This window comes from Macaca nemestrina, chromosome 18, assembly GCF_043159975.1.
Source record: "Macaca nemestrina isolate mMacNem1 chromosome 18, mMacNem.hap1, whole genome shotgun sequence".
Taxonomy (NCBI): Eukaryota; Metazoa; Chordata; class Mammalia; order Primates; family Cercopithecidae; genus Macaca; species Macaca nemestrina.
This window is the reverse complement of record NC_092142.1, coordinates 8533560-8554578: the sequence shown is the minus strand read 5'-3', so window position 1 is coordinate 8554578 and position 21019 is coordinate 8533560. Positions and strand designations below refer to the sequence as shown.

The 21019-nt window shown below is 44.0% G+C and overlaps 1 long non-coding RNA gene across 7 annotated transcripts in view; it reads right to left on the bottom strand.

Annotated features, from left to right (window-relative positions):
• Positions 1-21019, bottom strand: part of LOC139359820 (uncharacterized) — a 148790-nt gene that overhangs the window by 75649 nt on the left and 52122 nt on the right. The window contains exon 9 of one of the 7 annotated variants that reach the window (XR_011616288.1): positions 2249-2292. The exons of the other annotated variants lie outside the window; for them this stretch is intronic. This is a non-coding gene — a long non-coding RNA (uncharacterized lncRNA). Of the gene's footprint in view, positions 1-2248; positions 2293-21019 lie in introns of those variants that run through there. 7 annotated transcript variants of the gene reach the window in all.

The window sequence follows — 21019 nt, the reverse complement described above, 5'->3', positions numbered from 1 at the left end:
GGCTTACCTAAGGTGCCTTCAATATGTGATTCTGGAGAACATAATTCATTCTGGACAGAAACCAAAATCTAAGCCTTGTCAGGCTTCCAATATCCAACGCTTTACTCAAGCTCATCTCCCTAAATCCACGGCTTTTAACCTTTTGTGTGAGTGTGAATGCATGCGCACGGGTGTGTGAGCCTTTTCTCTTTGAAAATGTTAAAACAATGGATTTAGTCCCCAGAAAAACAAAAGTGTATGTACATGTACTCAAAAGACTATAAAGAATTTTAGGGGGTTCAGAGAACTTTTAGGTGTCTGTGGATTAAGATCTGTGCTTCATGGATTAAGAACCTATTCTGCGTGCAGCTCAAATTGCATTGAGAATTCCATTTTTTTTTTCTTTTCTAAAAAAATTATTTGTAGAGACAAGTTCTCACTATGTTGTCTAGGGCTGTTATCTAACTTATGGGCTCAATCCTCCTGCCTCGGCCTCCCAAAGTGCTGAGATTACAGGTATAAGCCATCACATCTGGTGAGAACTCTAATAAAAACAATGGCCAGGTGCGGTGGCTCACGCTTGTAATCCCAGCAGTTTGGGAGGCTGAGGCAGGTGGATCAAGAGGTCAGGAGATCAAGAGCATCCCGGCTAACACGGTGAAACTCCGTCTCTACTAAAAATACAAAAATAATAGCCAGGTGTGGTGGCAGACGCCTGTAGTCCCAGCTACTTGGGAGGCTGAGTCAGGAGAATGGCGTGAACCTGGGAGGCAGAGCTTGCAGTGAGCCGAGATTGCACCACTGCACTCCAGCCTGGGCGACAGAGCGAGACTCTAACTCAAAATAAATAAATAAATATAAAATAAATTAAATAAATAAGAACAATGACAGACATCTGACTACCCATCTTCTGTTCTCCTTCAACATGGCAAACTGGATTTCATTAATCTCACTCGTAGAATTTAGACTAAATACTGTCAATGAACGACACCTTCCCTAAAGGTTCAGATGGAACAAATAAATCGAATGTGTTCAACAGTTACAATGGAACAGAAAGCTTATTTTGATTAAATGCCACAAGTCAGCATGCAATCCTTCTGTAGTGTCCTCTGCACTCAAACGAACCCTCGGCCACGTAGGAAATCACTCCTTGGGGGACTCAGAAGGATTATTTGAGACGTGCTGTTTCTCCATGCCTAATAAATACTAACCCATCCTCAAATGAACCCCTCCCAGAGAGCCCAAGTCTGATGAGACAGTGGAAACAGCATACCCCGACCACATAATCTATTTAACACATTCAATTTATCTGTCTATTCCAACCTTACCAATATAAAACTAGCCCCTCACGCAAGTTCCGCCTGATCCACATTTGCTGACCGTTTTCGCCTGCTAGTACCCTCTTCTGAACCCGCAGAAGGTGCCATTCGTACCACTCAGGGGCCATTATGACTGCAGTGTTTCAATTACTGTTCTCTCGATTTCTTCCACCACACGGGTCCAGGAAGAGCCATCCCTCTTCTTGCCCTGTATGCCCCCAGTTCCTGATGGGACTAACCAGGAACACCAAATTCTTGGTCTCAGTTTCATCTCAGTAAGTCAATTTTGGATGAGGATAGAAATTTATAAAGGCCTCAGCCGAATGTGGTGGCTCATGCCTATAATCCCAGTACTTCGGGAGGTGAAGGCGGGTCAGGAGTTTGAGACAAGCCTGGCTCAATATGGTGAAACCGCTTCTCTACTCAAAATACAAAAAAATTAGCCAGGGGTGGTGGCAGTGATTTGTTTTATTCGACCACAGAGCAGCCGCCAGAGAAAAGGCAAGTAGGCAAGGTAAAAAAGAAACTGCATTAGTTAGCCAACGTGGAGGAAGAGAGGGCGAAGTTCACCGGTCTCCGGCGTTCTCGGGCAAAGTTCCTACTTCCGCAAAAGAGGACGCGCCCAGGAAGCTCGCGCTGCGCGCCTCCCGGAGCGGCTTTTATGTCTTGGGCCTGGGGGTGGGAGGGCAGTGGGCAGGACATGGGCGGGTCGGGGGTCGGGCGGTAGGCGCGGCCACGTGGGTTTCGGTTTCCTCGGTCGGACGTCAGCTTGCGCCTGCGCAGTCGACCTTTATTTCTCCCCGGGCGCGGGAAAGTTGGTGATGAAGAACCCGGAAATGCGCCATCTTAGTCCCTTCTGTTCTTTGTCCCTCTCCTCCCTCCGTCCAGACAGGCGCCTGTAATCCCAGCTACTCGTGAAGCTGAGGCATGAGAATCACTTGATCCGAGGAGGCAGAGGTTGCTGTGAGCCGAGATTGCACCACTGCACTCTAGACTGGGCAATAGAGCAAGACTCTGTCCCAAAAAAATAAATAAGTAAAAAATAAAAACTATAAAAGCCTAGTTTCTACCCATCTTGTGGGAGCTTTGAATCTGCCCCCATTTTTTCCTCCCAGCCTAATTCTAATCTACCAAGAGACTGCTGAGATATCATCACCTCCAGGCAGCCTTCCTTGATTTACCTTCCCTAACTTAGCACAGCCCTCCCTCTATGTTCTCACAGTCCCCTTGCCTCTGTTTGTAGTACAGTGCTATTACACCACATTATGGTTGTCTGTTTATAATTCTGTCCCTCCACCAGACTGTGACAGTTGAATTATACTGTATCCGGACAGACATTGTGTTTTCTTTTCTCTCAGACCCTAGCACATAGCTACGGTACATAGTAGTTGCTTTTGTAGTGATTGCAAAAGTCATAGACGAAAGCTTCTCCTTGGGTTTTCTGCACTAAAATGTCAATCATTGCAAACTCCTTCATCATATCTCCATCTTTCAGGGACACATCTTCTCCCTGTTTTTCTGCCTCCCTGATGGAAGCCTGAAATGAATCAGCCTCTCCCCTGCCTGTGTTGACTGGATGAACTGCTTTCTCCTGAACCATTTCCATAACTGTGATATTTTCTCAAGTCTCTCCCTCTGCCCAAATAAGCAAGTTTTCTTCTAATTGCATCATCCCGCCTTTCTCCAGTCTACGAGTTCAAAATCTAAGATGCTGCTATTTTAACTCAAGAGACTTTTCCTTTTGAGTCTGACAAATTGATATCTTCTTGTGCCACTTATCTTTGTTTTCATAATTCAGTACTGGGCACCTTTTGGAATAGACTAATTCATCTGCTCACGGGCTGGGGAGTTTCTCTCCCTTCACCCTGATGTTGACTTTTCTAGGAGGTGGTGTTGAGAAGGGAGCCTTCCATCTTCTGCAGAGGACCTGCAGGGTTTATCCTCAGCCAAGCCCTAAAGAATCTCTGCAAACCAGCCTAGACATAGAATAGTGGTTAACAAGCATCACTGTGGACGAGCACCACCGAGAGATGCTCAGTGAGGCGAGGTGTCCGTGGCCCCCTTCAGAGATTCAAATTCAGTACTTCTTAGGAGGGTTCAGGAATCTGTGTTTTCGATAAACGCTCCCAGATAATTCTGATGACGGTGTTGTGTGGCTCACAAGCTTACAAATGTCACTGTAGAATACTGATTGCCTTTATCTCTGGTGAAGGGTAGGCAATAGGAGAAGTTCCCATGACAGCTCCATCTAAGTAGGTTAGAGAATGATCCATGTTGGAAATGTACATTTCACCTGGGAGATGGCATGCATGCTGGCATGAGCATAGATTTTGGAGACAGATAGGCAAGAATCCTGCCCAGGCTACACACTGGCTGCGTTAGTTTGAGGCTACTGCTTAACCCTTTCTTTTTTTTTTTGAGACGGACTCTCGCTCTGTCACCCAGGCTGGAGTGCAGTGGCACAGGCACCCGCCACCACGCCTGGCTAGTTTTTTGTATTTTTGGTAGACACGGGGTTTCACCGTGTTAGCCAGGACGGTCTCGATCTCCTGACCTCGTGATCCGCCCGCCTCGGCCTCCCAAAGTGCTGGGATTACAGGCGTGAGCCACCGCATCCGGTTGCTTAACCCTTTCTTAACATCGATTTGCTGATATGTAAGCCAAGATTTACTTTTCAGTGTTTTTGAGAGACTCAGAGATAAGAAAATTGAGTAGTTACCAGAGTTCCTAGCATGTAGTAGGCATTCGATAAGTGATGACTTATTTTCCTATTATTATCATTAATATCCCTTTAAATTCCAGTGATCAGATTCCAGTAAAAAGTGAATTGGAACAAGGAAGGTCTTCCAGAATACTACTCCCTCCTCCCCACTCCACTTTCTGCTTCTCCCTCCTGGTTTTGGTTTCTCTTTAAGTGGTAATGCCGGTTTCAGATGAGATGTTCCCTGTCTTGTATTTTAAATACCGTAGGAAGTCAGATTTTGACAGCTCTCGTCTGCGCAAATGTGATGCCGGGCGAAGGGATGTGGAGGAAAGCAGAGGTTCTTTCTCTGCCAGCGTGGAGGTGTGCAAAGTGGCTGATTAGCCAGATATTTTTAAAGTTTCATAGGTGTGAGGCAGCCTCCGCTAATGAGAGTTTTAAGGGATTTCTCAAATCTAAAGTGAAGCGTGCCAAGAGTGGAACATGACCTTGGGGCTTTCCTGTACATGTTAACTAATATTACAAAGAACTCTCCGAAAACGCTCTGAAGTCAACTTCTGCAGGAGAGGGGGGAACAGGTGAGGCTCTGTGGACCAGGAAGGGAGACTTAATGATGGCTGCTATAAATAGACTCCTTCCGAAGACTGGGGCAGAATATCATGGGTAGTTTGCTAAGAGCAGAAAATGGAGGGCTCTGAGCCAGAAATCAGGTCAAGGGTCCTTATAACACTGTTTTATTTGGGGACAAAAGTTAGGGACAATCATGCATAGTCACCAAAGCACAAGGCTGATGGAGTTCCAGTCCCCACTGCCCCCTCCCCACAGTACTCCCCACTGACAACGCTTTCAAGGAACCAAATCTGTCATAAGTGAAGACCTGTTGGGACATCACCTCACACCTACTGGATGCCAACCCTCACACTTGACAGTTCATTTAGACTAATTCCATCCTCCCTTTGAGACTTTGGTGGAGGCCCCCTGTTTCTGTTTTATAGACTGTGTAACTCATGCTTTACAAGAAATGTTCCAAAGTCCACATCAATACGATTATGTTGGTGCAAGAGTAATTACAGTTTTGTCATTACTTTTAGAGGTAAAAAACGCAATGACTTCTGCACCAACCTAATAAGTGGCAGGCAAGATTTGGACTCAGGACTCCCTGCACTCCTAGCAGCTGACATATTACGACACAGACATAAACTCTGAGACCTACTATGTCTGCGGAACGTGCCATCCACACCACTCAGATACAATGATAATTGCAGTGTTTGAATTACTGTTTCCCCAATTTCTTCTCACATGGATTTAGGAAAAGGCATTCCCCCTCCTATTTTCTATTCCCCCAATACCCACTGTTAGTCTCATCTCAGTAACCAAGCCAATTTTGGATGAGGCTAGAAATTTTTAAAAGCTTCATTTCTACCATCTTGTGAGGGTGTTGAATCTGCAGGTGTGTAACCAACTATATCATCAGGCAACAGGCAATGATTGACATTGTAGTGCAGAAAAGCCAACAAGAAGTCTTTATCCATGGATTCTGTGATTACTACAAAGCAGCCTCCACGTGCCAGGCATTGTGCTATGTGCTAGGGACTCAGAGGAAATAAGGCGCAATCTCTGTCATGACACAGTATGTGTCAACTGCACAGCCTGTTGGAGGTATGGTAGCAGAAACAGGGGTGGATGAGACTGGCTCTTTTGAAAAAAAAAAAAAAAAAAAAAAAAAAAAGAGGGATGCCACAGAATCCAAGGGGATTAAAAAGGCAAAACTAAGATTCTGACAGGGGTCAGATTCCTCTCAATGGGGTGGGGAGAAACGCAGATACAGGCTGGACAAGTTGGCTCATGCCTATAATCCCAGCACTTTGGGAGGCCAAGGTGGGTGGATCGCCCGAGGTCAGAAGTTCAGCACCAGCCTGGCCAACATGGTGAGACCCCGTCTCTACTAAAAATATAAAAACTAGCCAGGTGTGGTGCACACCTATAATCCCAGCTACTCGGGAGGCTGAGGGAGGAGAATGGCTTGAACCAGGGAGGTGGAGGTTGCAGTGAGCCGAGATGGCACCACTGCACTCCAACTTGGGTGACGGAGCAAGACTCTGTCTGAAAAAAAAAAAAAAAAGAAAAGAGAAGAGAAGAAATGCAGATACAGACACACTGTGCACTGCAGTTGAAGATCCAGGGAGCAGGTGATACAAAAGGGGATTCATGGAATATATGGCCATCGCAGCAGGATCTTTCCTGCTAGGCAAACAGTCATGCCCGAGCAAGCAAGCAAGCATTAATGGCAGAGCTCAAAGTTGAGTGGAAAGTTTTGATGCCGTGTCAGGAAACCGAGGCCAAAACTAATGTGAATGGACTGAATCCTGATGGAATTGGGGAAAAGAGTGTCGATAAAAGGTGTGATTCAAGCTCTCCTGGGGATGCAGCAGGCTCAATGCCAGGTGCTTTTTCAGGCCCATCAGCTGTTGAAATTGAGGGTTGCTATATCTTTCTGGACCCAGTCTTTTTTTTTTTTTTTTTTTGAGACTGAGTCTCTGTTACCCAGACTGGAGACTGGAGTGCAGTGGCACGATCTCAGCACACCGCAACCTCCACCTCCTGGGTTCAAGCAACTCTCCTGACTCAGCCTCCCAAGTAGCTGGGACTACAGGCACGCACCAACACACTTGGATGATTTTTGTATTTTTTTAGTAGAGACGGAGTTTCACCATATTGGCCAGGCTGGTCTTCAACTCCTGACCATAGTGATTCTCCTGCTTTGGCCTCCCAAAGTGTGGGATTACAAGTGTGGGCCACCGTGCCTGGCCTCTGGACCCAGTCTTAATCCCTGTTGTATACCCTCTGTACTTAGCACAGTGCCTGAAACATAGTGTTACTAGGGCTCCTGCCTCACTGTGAGTCTCCTTCACCAGTGTGCATGGGAAGGAAATAGGAGCCAGATATCCTAGGTTTAAGAGCTCGTTCTAAATAATGGCATTTGCAGCAACCTGGATGGAATTGAAGACCATTATTTCCAAGTGAAGTAACTCAGGAATGGAAAACAAAACACTGCATGTTCTCCACTCATAGGTGGGAGCTAAACTATGAGGATGCAAAGGCAAAGAATGATACAATGGAAAGGGTGGGAGGAGGGTGAGGGATAAAAGACTACCCATTAGGTACAGTGTACACTGCTCAGGTGATGGGTGCACCAAAATCTTAGAGGTCACCACTGAAGAATTCATCCATGCAACAAAACACAACCTGTTTCCCCAAAAGCTACTGAAATTAAAAAAAAAAAAAAAAAAAAAAAAAAAAGGATGGGTGTGGTGGCTCACACGTGTACTCCCAGCACTTTGGGAGGCTGAGGCAGGTTGGATCACTTGAGGTCAGCAGTTTATGACCATGGCCAACATGGTGAAACCCCGTCTTTTCTAAAAATACAAAAGATAGTTGGGTGTGGTGGTATGTGCCTGTAATCCCAGTTACTCAAGAGGCTGAGGCACAAGAATCACTGGAACCCGGGAGGCTGAGGTTGCGGTGAGCCAAGATTGTGCCACTGCACTCCAGCCTGGGCAACAGAGGGAGACTCCATCTCAAAAACAGAAACGAAACAAACAAATAAATAAATAAATAGTAAAAATGGAAATGAAAAAAGAAACAGTAAGGAGAAAAAAAATCTCACTTTCTAAGAAGTCAGGGGAAATAAGGGAGCACTCTCTATGGACTGGACGATCATGAAGAAGTTAGTCTTTGAGTCAGATCACCTTTGTGCATATCGTGTGTGTATCTAGATTTCCCCCACACATGTCACAATACCTCTGTGCTTTAATTGCTTGACTGAATATTGTGTGATAGGTAAACAAACCGGTATGGACCAAGGATGATGAAGCAAAGAGTGACAATAGTGACCTAAAAAATAATAAAAGAGTGACAATAGTGACCAACAACAAGAAAGAGCACTGAGGAGCCCTATGCAGCCTTCATATTTCATCAAAGATCCAAGGATCCAGTTGACTAGTACCTTTGCCTTCCTCACTTTGTGTCACCCAGGCCTGAACTACATATCATATAAAAACCCCTAGAACCCGGCAAATCTCTAAAATCCAGAAGACACTATTCAAACACATCGGATAAAATAAATACTATTTGGACATGCAAAAAAAGAAAAAAAAGAACTCGTTCTGCCCCTGAGTTCTGGGTAGACTTTCAGGAGGCCCACCAATTTCTCTGCAGAGTTTCTTCATCTGCAAAATTTGTAAAAATTCCTTCTGGGGCTGTGCAGAAAAGACATAAGCACGTTCCTTATCTCTCAGCCGTCTGGGGCACAGCCCAAAGTGGTGAATCTTAAAACTGGAAATATCTTTGAAGTCTCATACTTTATCTTTAAAAAAAATCACACACATTCTGTATTCTGCACCATAATATATTCCTATTCTGCACCACAATATATTCCAGTTTGCTTTAACATAAAATAATGTTGTTTCCCCCCCAAAAATTGAGGACGGTTGATAATCTAGGAAGATGCGTTTCTTCCCCTATTTTCATATGCCTCCCGGTACACTGTGTGCCCCAGTTTAAAAGCCTTTTGAAAAGAATAAAGCAAAAATAAAAGAAAACTATAAAGCACTGAACAAGTGCAAAGCATTCTTAGGTTCTTATTTATTAATAAATAATTGTTTTAAATAATTAATGCCAATCACATCCACTTAAATGGCCCAAGTCCTTCAGGAATTAGAGACAGCCTCAGCCACAGCTAAAGAAAAACACAGCTGGAAAGAGAATATCTTCCCTTTGGACTCAGCTCCGGTGAACATTTTTCTCTCCAGTAATGCTGGCTTCTAGGTTGGGCTCCATTTTCAATCCCACCTGATAGGGCCAGGGCAATCAACAGCAGCAGCAATAGAAAAACAAAACTCACCACCATGTGAAGGAAGCATTGTGCTAAGTATTTTACAAGGATTATTGCATTTCTTCCTCATCACAGAACTACATCGTAGGTATTATGTGCAATTTGCAGAAAAGGACACAGCAGCTCAGGAAGTTAAGGAGTTCTTCCAAGGGCACACAGGTAGAAGTGGAAACAGGACCACTTCCAAAGCAGAAGTCTGCCAACTAACAACTACATCCTCTCCCAGGGGTCAAATCTAGCCGCCACCCCTGAAGTTTTATTGGAACACAACCACACCTCTCTATGTATGCACTGTCTATGTCTACTTTTGTGCTGCAATGACATACATGAGTTGTTGCAAAAGAGACCTTTGGCCCTCAGAGCATAAAATACTCAGTATGTGACCCCTTACAAAAAAAATGGCTAACCCTCATCTAGAGCTCTCACTATTCATCACAGTTACTATTTATCGCAGAGGTTCTTTCTCCCGGAAGCCTGATGCTGACGTCTTACAGGACACAGAATCACCCAAGATCCAAGAGCACCATTTGGTTCAGAAGAGGAAAGGCCCGGATGGAAGGGAATCATACTTGTCTGCTTTGCTTCCAAACTGTGCATCCACAAGGCTCTGCCCACATTACCTCTTCCTGCCGGTTCTCAGGGCTAATGCTCCAGTGGTCTATGGACGACTCGCCTCAGATTCCTACCACTTGCTGAAACTCCTTCCACGGCTCAGGTAGCTGTGGCCTGGTGATGACATCCCAATTCCTTCTCATGGGATCAGAAGGTTTTTCATGACCAATGAGTTTATGTTTTTCTACTTTCTTTTTCTTTCTTTCCTTTTTTTTTTTTTTTTTTTTTGAGATGCAGTCTTGCTCTCTCACCCAGGCTGGAGTGCAGTGGCGTGATCTTGGCTCACTGCAATCTTCACCTCCCAGGTTCCAGAGATTCTCCTGCCTCAGCCTCCCGAGTAGCTGGGACTACAGCCACGCGCCACCATGCCCGGCTAATTTTTGTATTTTTTAGTAGAGACAGAGTTTCACCATATTGGCCAAGCTGGTCTCAAACTCCTGACCTCGTGATCCACCTGCCTCAGTCTCCCAAAGTGCTGGGATTACAGGTGTGAGCCACTACAGCAGGCTGGTTTTTCTGCTTTCAGTCTTTGACTTTTTTGGTGGGGGTGGGGGCAAATTTTTTGTCTTCCTCCAACATTGCCATATCTCTCAGCACCCTCCTAAAACATTTCTCCTTCGCGTAAGAGGTGGGTTGCTGATAGGTTCGGTCAGAGCTTAGGTTCCTGCGTGCTGGTGAGTGGAGCTCCTAACCTTTGGAGGCCCTGTGTGGTCCACCTCTTGCAATGACTGCTTCCAGGTGATAGAAACACACTCTTGTTTCCTCTTCCCTCTGCCCCCTTTCTCCTGCTCTTCACTGGTAGGTTAAGTTAGGGCAGGTTCTCTTCTGTACTTCCACATTCCATAGATTCAAAGGAGAATGAAGTTTCGTTGTCCCGTCAACTCAGCTCTCACTGGAGCTATCTATGCAAGGGTCGAATTTGGCACGCCGGCTAAGCCGTGGGAAAAGGAATACGGCTGCTGTGTGTAATGTAAAGATTGCTGTTGGGAAATGAAGACATGAGAAGGATGGGTGGCAGGATTTGACCGTTACTCTGTCCCTGGATAAAAAGCACCACAATGGCCCTCACACTCACTTGGAAGTCCAACAGTTTTCATCTTCACGCCAGAATCGTAGAGGCTCATTCCATTCCGTAAGACTTCATGACTCTCACCTTTCTCACTGCTCCCCTTTTTAATGAAATCCACCCTCCTCTTTCTTCTAATTGTTAACTCCTAGTCATCTTAAAAACTCAATGCCAAGGCCAGGTGCAGTAGCCCACATCTGTAATCCCAGCACATTGGGAGGTCGAGGAGGGTGGATCATTTGAGGTCAGGAGTTTGAGACCAGCCTGGCCAATATGATGAAACCCCATCTACGCTAAAAATACAAAAATTAGCTGGGTGTGGTGGCGGGCGCCTGTAATCCCAGCTACTCAGGAGGCTGAGGCAGGAGAATCACTTGAACTCGGGAAGTGGAGGTTGCAATGAGCCAATATTGTGCCACTGCACTCCAGCCTGGGTGACACAGCAGGACTCCGTCTCAAAAAAGTAACAACAACAACAAAAGACACTCAATGCCAGATTTGTGTTTCTTTGGGGGTTCTGTCTTCTAGAACGCCCCAGTAAAATTTGTATGTTTCTCCCCCAGGTTCCAAAACCTTCCTGTGCCTGCTCCAGTTCTGGCCCTGACCTGCACCTTTTTGCAGCTGCGAATTTACTTCTTGATACTCCCATTAGCCCGGGAAATGTTTGACGGAGAATATTCTGTTTTATTCATCTCCCACTCTCCCAAATTAGCACAACCTCTGGCACAGAGCGTGCATAACACTGAGAATACACTAGGCTACAAATAACAGACTTCGTAACTAACAGTGGCTTAGAACAAAAGAACATTCCACGTGTATCTAAAGGGAAGTGCAGACGTAGGTGGTCCCAGGGTTGGGTTGGACTCTCCGAAATGTCATTTCAGATGCAGACTTCTCCACTTTTTCTGTACTGCACCTTCTGTAATGGAGAGATTTCCCTTCACAGTCACAAGGTGGATGTCTCAGTCTAGGCATCATATCCTCCCATGACAGCCTTCCAAAGAGGTAGCAAGGGGGGCTTCAGGGGTGCCACAGAACTTCTGATTTTTTTTTTTTTTAACTTCAAAGGCACCTGTGCAGGATGTGCAGTTTGTTACATAGCTAAACGTGTGTGACGGTGGTTTGCCGCACAGGTCATCTCATCACCCGGGTATGAAGCCCAGCATCCATTAGCTATTCTCCCTGATGCTCTCCCTCCTCCCCCTCCCAACCTCCAACAGGCCCCAGTGTGTGCTGCAGAATATTTTTCACATGTGTAGTTTTTCTTATTTTTTTTCTGGGAGGTACTTACTGGACGCCACCACTCCCTTAAGCTGATTTTTCTGCATGTTTTTTTTGTTTGTTTTGTTTTGTTTTGTTTTATTATTATCTTGTTTTTGAGATGAAGTTTTGCTCTTGTTGCCCAGGCTGGAGTGCAATGGTGCGAACTTGGCTCACTGCAACCTCCACCTCCCAGGTTTGAGTGATTCTCCTGTCTCAGCCTCCCAAGCATCTGGGATTACAGGTGCCTGCCACCACGCCGGACTAATTTTTTTTGTATTTTTAGTGGAGATGGACTTTCACCATCTTGGCCAGGCTGGTCTCGAACTCCTGACCTTAAGTGATCCACCTGCCTTGGACTCCCAAAGTGCTGAGGTTTCAGGCATGAGCCACCGGGCCCGGCCGTCTGCATGTCTTACTGACCACAGTTGGGTACATGCTCTCTGTTAAACCAGGATCTGGCTAAGGGGAGCCTCTCAATGGTGATGGGTTTATAACAGTTTATAAATGTCTATTAGGGGAGGCAAGGGGAATGGATGCTCTTATTGGACATTTTCAAATAATAACAACTTTAACCCCAACTATTTATTCACTCCCTAAATTCTGTATGCAGGGGGCAACTTGTGTTCCAAGAGTCATTGTTATCAATAAAGGACGGGTGCTTCCCCGGCCCAGTATTACAGAGGGGTAACTTTCTACTCAGAGGAAGCAGGGGAAAAGCCTCACTCTTCAAAACTCCATTCTCTCCCAGATGGAATATGGAAGAAATACAATGGGGAAAAACACGGCTAGAGCCCCCACGGACCACACAGACCCCCCCTGAAACTTCTGGAACAGATTTTAGTTCTCTTCAGTTTAATCATGCTTGTTGAGGACCTACTAAGTTCCATTCCCAGTTTCAGCCATAAACAGGCAGAGCCCTGCCCTTCATGAAGTTTACATCAAGGAGAGATTCACAGTGGACAAAGAAGATGAAGGAGCCTGTTGGTCATTGATCGTTGTGCTGTGGGATTTATTCTGATTCATTCATCTATTCATTTAACAAGTATTTATTGCAAACCTACTGCATGCCTACCACTGTTGTCTATGTATTGGAGATCCAGTGATGAACAAATCAGATAGGATTTTTGCTCCGATGAAGTTTATGGTCTAGAGCAGTGGCCCCAACCTTTTTGGCGCCAGGGACTGGTTTCGTGGAAGACAATTTTTCCATGAACAGGGGATAGAGGGTTGGTTTCAGGATAATTCAAGCCTGTTACATTGACTATTAGATTCTCATAAGGAGGCCAGGTGCAGTGGCTAATGCCTGTAATGCCAGCACTTTGAGAGGCCGAGGTGGGTGGATCACTTGAGGTCAGGAGTTCTAGGTCAGCCTGGCCAACATGGTGAAACCCCATCTCTACTAAAAATACAAAAATAAAAAAAATAGCCAGGTGCCTTTAATCCCAGCTATTTGGGAGGCTGAGACAGGGGAATCCCTTGAAACTGGGAGGCAGAGGTTGCAATCAGCCGAGACCACACCATTGAACTCCAGCCTGGGCAACAAGAGCAAAACTCCATAACAATAATAATAATAATAATAATATTAATAATAAAAGATTCTTGTAAGGAGCACGCAACCTAGATCCCTCTCGTGCACAGTTCACAATAGGATTTGTGCTCCTATGAGAATCTAATGCCACTGCTGATCTGACAGGAGGTGGAGCTCAGGTGGTAACGCTCACTGGCTTCCCGCTGTGCAGTGGGTTCCTAACAGGTCACGGACCAGTACTGGTTTGCAGCCCGGGGGTTAGGGACACCTGTTCTAGAGGGAGACACCTGTTCTAGAGGTTAATAAAGATATGAAAAGATAGATAAAAAAATGACATCCAAAAATAAATGCTTCTAGTAAACAGGGTAAATGATGGAAATGAACAGGAGTTTCCGCTTTTGACTGGGTGATGAAAGAAAGGCTCTCAGAAGAGATCGGACTTGACCTGAGACCAGAAGGGTATGAGACATCCAGTGACATAGGAAGGTGTGTGAACATCTGTGTGTGCGTGTGTGCGTGTGCATGTGTGTGAGAGAGAACGCTCACTCTGGGCAGAGAAAACTGCCAGGGTAAAGGACTGGAGACAGGAAATAATTTTGACTGTTCAAAGGATGTGCAGTTTGTCTCATGCAGAGTGAGCAAAGGGAGAGGCCGGGTGCAAGGTGAGGTTGCCGAGGAAGGCAGGGCCCTTTAGGTAGGGCTCAGTAGGCCGTACTAAAATACTTCTTTAAAATACATTTTCCCTGCCTACTTTCGTGCTAGCATGAGCAACATGGATAAGAAATGCATAAAATACTTTAAATAGGAGCTGTGGGGCTTGCTTGAGCACATTATTTGTTATTATGTTATTTGAATTGTAGGATGCAGCTCCCATGAATACTGCTGTTTGCACAGCCTTATTTGCTTGGTCTGTCGTGGTCCTGGTTAATGCTGGCGTCTGTGCAATCTTCCTATGTTCTGTGGCTTCCCGAGAGAAGCCCCATCGTGGATTCAATAAAGCTAGCAATAAAGCCCATATTAATAATGTATGCAGAGCTATATATGTCTATTTATAAGGTGCGGAATTGCAGTCCAAATGCATCCCTTCTCTCTCTTCAGATGAATGTAAGTGGCCTGAACTATGTTAGATGAGGTTTCTCTCCCAACCTGACACCCCTTTTCACCACACTGCATATTAAAAGCTGAGCTAAGTGCTGTGCCAGCCCTGGGACCATTGCATATACATTGCCCCTTGGATCTAGGATGATTATTTATGTAGGAAATAGGAGATAAAGCATGCCTGGAAACATGCCATGATTCACAACTGGAAAGAGGAAGAAGTAACTGGGAAACCACATGGATACGGAGATAGACGAGCTTTCTTGGAAGATATCCTTTATATGAGAAGAGTTCAGTGAGGCAGCAGCATATAAGAAAAGAAGGCATCAGGCCAGGTGCAGTGGCTCACGCCTGTAATCGCAGCACTTTGGGAAGTCAAGGCATGTGGATCACCTGAGGTCAGGAGTTTGAGATCAGCCTGGCCAACATGGTGAAACCCTGTTTCTACTAAAAATACAAAAACATTAGCTGGACGGGGTGGTGGGCACCTGTAATCCCAGCTACTCAGGAGGCTGAGGCAGGAGAATCACTTGAACCTGGGAGGCGGAGGTTGCCGTGAGCCGATATCACACCACTGTACTCCAGTCCGGGCAACAGAGCGAGACTCCGTCTCAAAAAAAAAAAAGAAAAAAGAGAGAAAAGAAAAGAAAAGAAGGCATCTACTGTATGATGTGTACCTACTATGCATCAGAGAATATTCTAGGACACACACACACACGCACACACACACACACACACATACACATACAGACACACCTTGAAGATATTACAGGTTCAATTTCAGACCACTGCAATAAATAAAATATCATAATAAAGTGAGTCACACAGATTTTTTTGGTTTCCCAGTGCATATAAAAGTTACAGCGACACTATTCTGTGGACTATGAAGTATGCAATAGCATTATGTCTGAAAAAATGCACCTACCTTAATTTAAAATACTGTTGCTAAAAATGCTAATGATCATCTGAGCCTTCAGCAAATTGTCATCTTTTTGCTGGTGGAGGGTCTTGCCTTGATGGGGATGGCAAGGGGTGTTGACTGATCAGGGTAACACTGGGCTAAACAGTGGGGTGGCTATGATAATTTCTTATAATAAGACAGCAATGAAGTTTGCCACATCAATTGACTCTTCCTTTCATTAGAGATTTCTCTGTAGCATGCAATGATGTTTGATAGCATTTCACCGAAGGTAGAACTTCTTCCTTTTTTGTTGTTTGTTTGGTTGGTGGGTTCTTTGTTCTTGAAACACAGTCTCTCTTGGTCGCCCAGGCTGGAGAGCAGTAGCGTGACCTTGGCTCACTGCAACCTCTCCTTCCTTGGTTCAAGTGATTCTCGTGCCTCAGCCTCCGAATAGCTGGGATTACAGGTATGCATCATCATGGCTGGATAATTTTTGTATTTTTAGTAGAGACAGGGTTTCAGGTTGGCCAGGCTGTTCTCAAACTCCTGGCCTCAAGCGATCCACCAACCTAGGCCTCAAAGTGCTGGGGTTACAGGCATGAGCCACCGTGCCCAGCCAGTAGACCTCCTTTCAAAATTTGTCAGTCCTCTCAAATCCTACCACCACTTTATCAATTAAGTTATGTAATATTCTAAATCCTTTGTTGTCATTTCAACAAAGTTCACAGCATCTTTCCCAGGAGTAGATTCTAGCTTAAGAAACCACTTTACTTGCTCACCCATAAAAAATAAGTCCTCATTTATTAAAGTTTGGTCATGAGATTGCAGCATCTCAGTCACATCTTCAGGCTCCACTTCTAATTCCAGTTCTCCTGCTGTTTCCACCACATCTGCAGTTACATCCTCCAGTGAACTCTTGGTGCCTCAAAGTTATCCCTGACAGTTGGCCTCAACTTCTTCTAAACTCCTGCTAAATGTTGAAATCTTGACATCCCATGAATCATAAATATTCTTAATGGCATCTAGAATGGTAAATTTTTTCCAGAAGGTTTTCAATTTTACTTTGCTCAGATCCATCAGAGGACAATATCTATGGCAACTATGGCCTTACAAAATGTATTTCTTAAATAATAAGATTTGGAAGTCAAAATTACTCCTTGAGCCATGGGCTGGAGAATGAATATTGCATTAGCAGGCAAGAAAACAGTGTTAATTGCCTTGTACCTATCCACCAGAGCTCTTGGGTGATCGGGTGCATTTTTAATGAGCAGTAATATTTTGAAACGAATCTTTTTCTGAGCAGTAGATCTCAACAGTGGGCTTTAAAAATTCAGCAGACCATGCTATAAACAGATGTGCTGTCATCCAGGCTTTCTTGTTTCATTTATCGAGCACAGGCAGAGTAGATTCAGCTTATTTCTTAAGAGCCCTAGGATTTTCAGAATGGTAGATAAACATTTACTTTAACCTAAAGTCATCAGCTGCATTAGTCCCTAACAAGAGAGTCAGCCTCTTTTTTGAAGCTTGAAGCCAGACACTGACTTCTCTCTAGCTATGAAAGTCCTAGATGTGTCAGTCAGGAGAGTCTAAATGATGCCGCAGTAACAAACAAGCCCAAAAATCTTAGTAGGCTGAAACAACAAAGTGAGTTATTTCTCAGTCACATTAAATGTTCACATTTGATGGAGATGGGTGTGAGGAGGGCTCGACTCATTGTGGTCAATGAGGAGCACAGGCTTAGCTGAAGAAGACTGCGTCTCTCTGCTCCTCACTGTCAGAGGCGGGAGGAAGGGGCACACCACAAGCCACACATTTGCCTTTAAAGCTTCTGTCCAGAAGGGACCCATGTCATTAGCCAAATGGACTCACATAATCATTCACAATTTCAAATGCACGAAGTACAAGCCTAGCATGTGTGCAAAGTGAGAAGAGAGCAAGAATACTTGCACAGAGCCTCTAATACCTACCGGTGAGGTACTAAGGGTTACCCTATGTTCTGATAGAATTAAGGGAGGTAGCTTGGAGCTTGGAGGGAGCCCTTGGGTTTTAGGTAAAACTCAAGTCCTTATGAAAAGAGGAAAAACAACAATAATGAGAAATCCTGTGCCCCTGGGCATTCAGAGTATGCCTGACAGCAGCTCCGAGAGAGGGGAGTTAAAATCTCCCTGTGTCAATGACTACTGAGGATGCAGAGATGTCCCCGAGGAGAGGCAGTTCTGAGAGGGCTGTTGGTTAAAACTGAGGAGCTCCAGCACCAAAAGAACTGAACCTTCCTTGTGTGCATGTCTGTGTGCCAGATGACCAGACCTTCGGGACCACACCAGCAAAATCTATCTTGAAAAAAAACAAAGCTGGTGGACTCACATTTCCCATTTCAAAACTTACTACAATGCAATCTTGATTACCAAATCAAGATTGGGTGGTACTAGCATAAGAACAGACATACAGATCAATGGAATATAACAGAGCACCTAGAAATAAACTCTTACATATATGGTCAGTTGATTTTCAACAACAATGACAAAACCTTTTTTTCCTGAAACAGAGTCTTGTTTTGTTGCCCAGGCTGGAGTGCAGTGGAGCTGCTATCTTGGCTCACTGCAACTTCCACCTCCTAGGTTCAAGTGATCCTCCTGCCTCAGCTTCCCGAGTAGCTGGAATTATAGACACATGCCACCATGCTAACTTTCGCATTTTTAGTAGAGACAGGATTTCACCATGTTGCCCAGGCTGGTCTCAAACTCCCAAGCTCACACAATCCACTGATCTCGGCCTCCCAAAGTGCTGAGATTACAAGTGTGAGCCACTGCACCTGGCTGACAAAATCATTTAATGGGGAAAAATAGTACTTTCAACAACTGAATATCCATATGCAAAAGAATGAAGTCAAACCCTTACTTCACATGATATATAAAAATTAACTCAAAATTGGTCAAAGACCAAAATTGAGAGTTAAAACTATAAACTCTTAGAAGAAACATTGGTATAAATATTTGTGGCCTTGAATTAGGCAGTGGTTTCTGAGATAAGACACTTAAATCACAAGCTACAAAAGAAAAATACAGATAAATAAAAATCAAAACTAAAACTTGTCCTTCTCAAAGGACACAAGAAAATGAAAAAAATGACCCACAGAATGGAAGAAAATGTTTGCAAAGCATGTATCTGATAAGATTCTAGTACCCAGAATATATAAATGATTCTTATAATGCAACAATAAAAAAACAAATACACCATCAAAAATTGTGTATTTTTAATTTTAATTTGTGGGGAAATTTTTAATAGACTTTTTTTAAAGAAAATGCACAGTCAATAAGGACATGAAAAAAATATCCAATATTAGTGAAATGCAATTCAAAACCACAATGAGCTATTATTTCACACTCAGAAGGACAGCTATTATATAATATATAATTTATATGTAAATAACATATAAAATATATAATATATAATTTATATATAAATAACATAAAATATATAATATATAATTTATATGTAACTAATATATAAAATATACAATATATAAATAATGTATTTATAATGATAATAAGTTTTGACAGAGATGTGGGGAGATTAGGACCCTTGTATACTGCTCGCCTCATGGGAATAGTAAAATAGTGCGGTTGCTTTGGAAAGCAGTGTGGCAGTTTCTCAAAATGTTAGACATGGAATTATCATATGTCCCAGCAATTTCAATTTTAGGGATTTATACTCAACAGAACTGACAACCCAGGTCCACACAAAAACTTATGTAAGAGTGTTTGTAAAAGCATACTCAAGGTAGCTTCAAAATGGAAGCTGCCTGAATATTTATCAACTGATCAGTGAATAAAGCAATGGGAGCATATACATGAGATGGAATATTATTTAGCCACCAAAAGGAATGGAGCACTGATACTTGCTGCAACAGAGATGACCCTTGAAAACATATAGGTACTCTTCACAATGGCAAAGACATGTAATCAACCTAAGTGCCCATCAATGATAGACTGGGTAAAGAAATGTGGTATACCATGGAATACTATGCAGCCATCAAAAGGAGTGAGTTCATGTCCTTGCAAGGACATGGATAGAGCTGGAAGCCATTATCCTCAGCAAACTAACACAAGAACAGAAGACCAAATATTGCATATTCTCACTTGTAAGTGGGAGCTCAATAATGAGAACTCATGACCTTATGGAGGAGGACAACACATCCTGGGGCCTGTTGGATGGTAGGGGGTGGGAGGAGGGAGAGCATCAGGAAGAATAGCTAATGGATGCTGGGCTTAATACTTGGGTGACGGCATGATCTCTGCAGTAAACCACCATGGCACACATTGACTTCTGCAACAAACCTGCACATCCTGCACATGTACCCCTGAACTTAAAACAAAAGTTGGAAAAAAACCAAAAAAAACTATGTTTAACATATATTAGGCATTCAATAAATATTTGTTGAATGAATGAATGAAAAAAAAGGCAATGTGCTAGGTAAAAGAAGCTAGATACAAAGGTATACAGGTCGTGTGATTCCACTTATATGAAATGTGTGAAACAGACGAATTCATAGAGGAAATAAGTAGATAAGTGGCTGCTAGACACTGTGAGCAGTGAGAAATGGGGGGTTTCTTTTGGGGGTACTGAAACTATTCTGGCATTATATAGTGGTGATGGTTGTTTATAACTTTTTGACTATGGTTAAAAAAAAAACCCACTGAATTCTGTAGTATGTGGATTATATGTGAATTAAAAAACTATATAGCTAGTCATGACCCCAAATTTCTAAAGCAGATTGACTCTGTGTTTGTTGTTTGTTTACTTAAGATAGGGTCTTGCTCTGTTGCCCAGGTTGGAGTGCAGTAGCACCATCACGGTTCACTGCAACCTCGAAATCCTGGGCTCAAGTGATCCTTCCACCTCAGCCTCTTGAGTAGCTGGGAACTCAGGTGCATGCCCTCGTGCGTGGCTTAAAAATTTTTTTTTTTTTGTAGACACCTGGGAGGTGGGTCTCACCATGTTGCCAAGGCTGATCTTGAACTCCTGTTGAACTCAAGCAATCCTCTAACCTTGGTCTCCCAAAATGCTGGGATTACAGGCATGAGCCGCTGCTTCCGACCATGCTTCTGTAATCTCAGCTCTGACATTGGCCATGAGATCTTGTGCCCCATATCTGTTTTTTGGGGGCGGTGGGGGGACAGAGTCTCCCTCTGTCACCAGGCTGGAGTGCAGTGGCACAATCTTGGTTCACTGCAACCACCACCTCCCAGGTTCAAGTGATTCTCCTGCCTCAGCCTCCTGAATAGCTAGGACTACAGGTGCCTGCCAGCATGCCCAACTATTTTTTTATTTTTAATAGAAACCAGGTTTCACCATGTTGGCCAGGATGGTCTCGATCTCTTGACCTTGTGATCTACCTGCCTCGGCCTCCCAAAGTGCTGAGATTACAGGCATGTGCCATGATGCCTGGTTCTATACCCAACTTTTAAATGCATCAGTGCCTTAATCTCTGTAAGAGATAACAAAACAACATGTTGTCAGATTCCTGGAAGGACTGTATGAGTTTCTGCATATGAAGAGCCTAGAACAGTCCCTGATATGCATTAGAGCTCAAAACATTGCTGTTCCTGGCCTGTAAGAGTTATAGTCTAGAGAAAGTGTTGACACGCAAACAGAAAA